This window comes from Heterocephalus glaber, unplaced genomic scaffold, assembly GCF_053883595.1.
Source record: "Heterocephalus glaber isolate CG9 unplaced genomic scaffold, H.glaber_assembly_v1.0 deba00001555, whole genome shotgun sequence".
Classification (NCBI taxonomy): Eukaryota; Metazoa; Chordata; class Mammalia; order Rodentia; family Bathyergidae; genus Heterocephalus; species Heterocephalus glaber.
The window spans coordinates 7,189,510-7,196,000 of record NW_028258346.1 but is presented as its reverse complement, the minus strand read 5'-3'; positions in this window follow the sequence as shown (position 1 = coordinate 7,196,000).

The window sequence follows — 6,491 nt, the reverse complement described above, 5'->3', positions numbered from 1 at the left end:
TTCAGTACCTGTTTGATCTGGGTCTCCCCTTCCGTCTCCCCAGGACTTCATCGGCAGGGACTAGGATCTTATGCAAAGATAGGATAATTTTTGAGCTCCAACTGCAAGGATAAAAGAGAAGCCAGAGTAATGACACACACCTATAATCCTGGCACTTGGGAGGCTGAGGCAGGTTCGGAAGTTCGAGCCCAGCCTGGCCAACATAGCGACTTAGTGAGATCCTGTCTCAAAATAAAAATTATAAAAAGAGCTCCAGATATAGCTAAGTGTGAAGGCCATGGATTCAATCCCCAATGCCGGGAGCGGGGGGGGAGGCAGAGAGAGAGAGATTATCTTGATTCCCAACATTACAAATGAAGAAATAAGTGGGTAAACTCAAATTTAAGAAAGACAAGGCCTAGCTCAAGTTTACATTTAAGTGGAGAATCCCTGAGTGGTGAATAGGAAGAAATTCTTTGAAAAATGCACAAACATGATCAAAAGTCAAAACATGTTCTTTTATTTTCTCTTCCAAGAAAAAAAAATGTATGGCAATTCATTTTTGATATAAGATCAGTGGCACATGAAGGACTTTTTGAAACTGAGATCTGATGCTTACCTTGTCTTCTCTCCTCCTGTCTTAGAGCCCAGTGTTGTTCTGGGAAAGAGCAAATTCTTGTCTCTTCTTCTTGAGCAAAAAATTGAAAACAATCGGAAATACTATCATCAAGAATTCTGCTAGATACTAAAAACATTTTTTAAAGTGCTTTAAAGAAATGGATTTGTTCCCAGTGATATCCATTAGGGCATTTCAGGGAAGATGGCTTGGGCCCTCTAGGAAATCAGCCCACCTTAATGGTGAGGAGGAAAGCCCTCTGCAACTCTGGCTACAGGAGCTAACCACACCACAGAGGCCCAGCTGGGAAAGCCAAGACTTGGGCACTGAAACGATACCAAGGAACAGGATTTGAGTAGTGGTTTTACTCAATATATCCTCATAGAATGTAAAGGGGAAATAGGTTAAGTTCAATTTTAACAACTTGGGCAGCTGGCAAAGGACTTAAAATTGACGTTAATTAGAATTTTCCACTAGAGCTATTTTCTTTTCTATACAACATTCTAAATACTTAGATTCAGTTGATATGAGAACCATGTGCTTATTATTATTTTCTACCATCAAACTTCAAGCTGTGGGATTTTCACCATAGAATTTCACCCTAGAATTGTAGAAGTTTATAACTGCCTGATGAAAATTCAGCCTTACCGAGTTTTGGTAAGCTTTGTTTCAGTCCTGCCCCTGCCCTCAGTAGATTTCTCAATTAGAATAATTCCCTATAATGACATTTCACAAAAGGGGGAGTTTGTCACAACACCTAATTTTGGAAACAGGCAAGGATACTCAGATGTGCTGACTTTTGAGCTCCCTAGCTCTTTCCTGTTTTATCCACATTGTATTCTAATAGTTATAATGTAACCTTGAAGTAAGTGCCAAAGTTTGCCTCAGCTCTTATAAATCATAGACACAAGTGCCACATCCTCTAAATGAGAATTATGATAGAAGGGCAGGCACAGGAAAAACAAAAACAACACAACAAGCAACTGGGAGCTGATGAGGGCAGAGCTTATTCTGAAACCTTTCTTTAGAAAGAGAGGAAAAAGGAGGCCCAGCTATTACTGTAATTACGGTGTTGTTTCTCCTTAACGACATCTCAGGCACTAATGAGCCTGAAAGGGCCCACCCAAGCACTATTGTATCTTCTTAAGGACTCAGTTTTGCAAAATGCCTGCCTAAAACAGGGAAGGAAGAGGGGAAAGGGTAGGCAAAGGGCAGAGTCCAGGCAGGAGAACAAAAGGCACAGGTCATCTTGACCTTGGTCATCTGATCACCCAGTTACACAATGACCAGAATAACAGGCTCATTTTGGTGCCCCTGCTGTGGCCAAACAACCATAGGTCTCATCGTTGGATCTTTAGAACATATGAGGAAGAAGTCATGCTCCCTGAGCTAGCATCTGCTTTTTGCATCCTGAAAGGGCCTGAAAATGTGCAGTTTTGGTCACTTGGACACAGGTGAAGGTAGAAGGAACATAACTATTAGAAGAGCATGTACAAGTGGTTAAGGGCACAAAATAATGGGCCAGTGGGCATGGATTCAAATCCTAAGGCTACTCAGGGCTGTGTAATGTTGAATATATATTCCTTGAACCTTTCTGTGCCTCAGTTTCCTCATCTGCACAATGGAGATCATTGGACCACTTGCCTCACTGAGTTCTCACAAGGATTAAATAAATTCATGTATGTAAAGCCCAATATCCAGTGAGCTGTGTGAGTCATTGCTTATCATATATCTGATACCTGCCAGACACCCTGTTAGATGATTTCTGATACTGTTCAATTAGTCTTTAGAACAGACTTAGAAGGCAGTCTTTCTACTTCCATTTTACAGATAAAGTTCAGAAAGGTTAAGAAATTATTGCTCAGTACATGCAGACAAGTGGCTCAAGTGGCAGATGTCAAAGCCAGGTATGTCTGCCCCAGAGCTGTATCAAACCCACCGGGGACTCCAGCTCAGTTTAGCTGCTATTTTATAAACTCTTGCGTGGTAGTTGAGAACATTACATTTCTAATTAATACCATGGATGAGAAAATTATTCCTCTCTCCATCATTACTTATTTAACTAATTTGAAATTAAAAGCCACACTCGATAAACGCACTTGACACCTGAACTTGAGTCACTCTGGACCCTGAAAGAAAGCCCTGCGTGGCATTGATTTTGGTGCAGCTGGGGGAAGGGGAACATTGCTTCTTCCTTCCTCTCTTCTCTCCCTCACCAAACAGGAAGGGCCAGCAAACACACAGCTGCCTCCTGACAGGGGTACAAAGTCCAAGGAAGTGTCTTTTCTGAGTAGAGGAGCATCTGCGGCCTCTCTCCAAGGAGTCATTCTTGACCAGGCCCCTTTGGAGGCCCCAAAGCACTCAGGAACCTGGGAGCAGGCCCTCTTCACCTGCAGCAGTCAAGGCAGGAAGCAGGCCTTCCTCTGGCTGCCCTGCTGGGCTTCCTTGTCATGCTAGGGGTCAGGGAAGAACAGGCAACAGAAAAACACTAATTAGAAGAAACCAAGAGCAATAGTGTTGAGGTAGCACAACATTTTACAGTCTGAGTTCATAAAAAGTGTATCCCTGGCTGGCATTTAGTCTTGTCTTCTTTCTTTTCCTTTCCTTTTTTGAGACAGGGTCTTACTAAATTGACTAGGCTAGACTCAAACTTGCCATCTTCCTACCTCAGCCTCTCAAACGCTGATATTACAGGAATGAACCACCACACCCAGCTCATTTATTATTTTCATCTGCCAAATGTGACAAAGCCTCTTAGAAGATTCTCTAGCATCTTCCTGTTTGGAGTGTGAAGGGGAGGGGGATATTGATGGAGTCAAGAGAGGGGTTATCCCAGAAGACCCAGCAGGCAAGATGCCATGACACCACCATCTGAAAGAAGCTTGCAAAGGCCTGGTCTCTGCAGGGCATGGCCAGAGAAGCAATGCAGCTCACTGGCGCGTCCAGAGTTGAGCCTGTGACCTTAGCTTCATGGGTCCCTGTGCCCTACCCAGGTAACACTAACCTTAACACAACTAAACTTCTGTTTAAGATTAAAGTAATGGATAGGCAGCAGGTGCTATTTTATAAATAGCTCCTAAAATATTCTGTTTTCCTTTGGTCCTTGGGCTTTAAGTAACATATCTAAGAACCCATTGCCAATCCAAGGTCATACAATTTATCCTATTTTCTTCAATGAATTTTATAGTTTCAGATCACATGTTTATGCATTTATCTATTTTTAATTAATTTTTGTATAACTTATGAGGTAGGGAGTAGTCCATTACGTGTGCATATCCAGTTATTCTAGACCATTTGTTGACAAGACTGTTTTCTCCCCACTGAATTGACTTGGAACTCTACTCAAAACCCAATTGACTGTAAACGTCACAGTTTATTTCTAGATTCTTGGCTCTATCCCAACCATCTGTGTGCCTATTCTTATGCTAGTACCACACTGTCTCGATACAATAGCTTTGTGATAAGTTTTGAAATTGGAAAATGTGACTCCTCCAAATTTGCTCTTCTTTTCCAAAATTGTTTGGCTACTCAGGGCTGTTAGGGTGGGATCTAGAATGTCCCCCAAAGGGTCACGGTGTTGAAGGTTTGGCTGTCAGCTGATGGGCTTTTGGGAAGTGATTAGATCAGGAGGGCTCTACATTCATCAGCCGAATGGGCTTATTAGGAAGTGGGGCCTAACTGATGGACAGGTCACTGGGGCCATGACTTTGAAGGGTGTGTTTTGTTCCCAACCTCTTCCTCTAGGGCTCTTTCACTCTTTTCCCTCTGGTTTTCTCTGCTTGTTGGCTGCCATGAGGTAAGGATCTTTCCTCGGCCACACCTTCCACCATGATGTTTCTCCCTCAGTATAAGCCTAAAAGCATCCTTTAAGTTGATTTTCTCAGGTGTTTTGTCATAGTGATATAATGCTAGTACAGAGCCCTTTCAATTACCATATGAATTTTAGGACCTGTTTGTCAATAGCTATACAAAGGCAACTAGGATTTAATACAGATTGCATTGAACCTGTAGGCCAGTTTGACAGTATTGAAAATATATTTTCACAAGTTAGCATACTAAAAAGTTCAGCACACTGCCTCCTCCAACTTCTGCCACTTGAAGTCAGAATGGCTTTGGGTTTCTTCCAGCCCTGCTATCCTATCTTCTGACAGAGTAAGAATGTCTGTCTGGGAGGTTGCTAAATCATTAAGTGACACTGTGAAAACTATAAAGTATCATGAAAATTAAAGGTGTTTGTCTCAATTACTTTCTCATCACCGAGACATAATACCTAATAGCACCAAATTAAAGGGGGAAAAGTTTATTTTGGCTCACAGTTTATGAGGTTTCAGTCCATCATTTCATGGTTCCAAGGCAGGGCAGCATGGCAGAGGAGAAACAGCTCATGGCATGGCAAACAGGTAGTAGAGAGCAATCAAAGGAGGAGAGAGGAAGATAGAACCTTTTAGGCCACACCTCCAGTGATCCACTTCCTCCAATCAAGTTTCACCTTCCAATATCACATTTAGCTGTAAACTCATCAGCGGACTCATCCACTGATGAATACCATGGCCTCCTGATCCAGTCACTTCCCAAAAGCCCTACTTATGAGCATAAGAGGCTTTGGGGGGACTTCTAGATATAAACTATAACAGTGTCATTAAGGCTAATTTTGTAGAAAGTCATTAATTTATTCTTTCAATTGAATTTTTGATGGAATTTGGATGCTGTGCTTGGAAAATGACAAATGTACATTTGTGTTAGGTTTCCGTTGCTGTGGTAAGTACCTGAGGAGGAAAGGATTTATTTGGCTCACAGTTTCACAGGTTTCAGACCATGCTTGATTGTCCCAGTTGTCTTTGGGCCTGAGGTGAAACAGTACATCACGGCAGGGAGTGTGACGGAGATCTCTTACTTCATGGCAGCTAGGAAGCAAAAAGAGAGAGCAAGCAGCCAGGATTCCCTTCAAGGGACACCCCAATGACTCAACTTTTTTCTGCTAGGTTTCATCTCTTTAGGTTTCACTACCTCCTACTAGTGTCACAGGCTGGCATACAAGCCTTTAACACATGACCTTTGGGGCATGTAGTAAGAAGTAGTAAAAATATAGAAATTACATTTATAAGGACCAAATTTACATAACAAAACATGTCTGTGCTTATATATTGTTTAGAGACAAGAAACTGTAATTCAAAATGAGAACTAAAAATAATTGTACAATTCTTGTCTTTTAATGCTATAAATGCTTTCCTGATCTAACCAATCTCAGTGAATTAAAGTCACTGCATTTTTATGTTAGCTGTACATATTTAAAATCTCATTAAAGTTGAAGATTTCATTACTGTATGCATCACATTACTTTGAATAACCTCGGTGATGGAAAATCATCTCAAATTATTATTTCTGAAAGCAATTTTGTTTCTTGGAAGGATTTGGAGCCAAAACAATAGCGTTTTGTTGTTGTTTTAAATTAGCAGAATTTATGTATTTAAATGAGAATTGTTCTACAAAGAATTCCCTGGCCTGAGCAGTTTTCTATTTGTGACCTTGTCTCTTACCCCCAACTCATGCCCTAGAATACGGTTTTTCAAGCTTGTCACTATTGACATTCTGGGGCTGGATAATTCCTTGTTGTTAGAGCTGTTATGTGTGTCACAGGATGTTTAGCATCATTTCTGACTACCACCCACTAGAAGTCATAACTCTTCAGTCATGACAATCAAAAATGCCTCCAGACATTTCCAAAGGTGCTCCAGAGGTCCAAAGCACCCCTTTTCGAGATCATCTGCCTTTAAAAGCATTGTGTCCTGGAGCTTTGAGCTTCCCTTGTTCAGTGGGACAGGTTTCTGCTTTTGAAAGTCTAGGTAGACAGGTCATATCCATTAGGGTGGTGGACCAGATGTTTAAAAATTTTTTT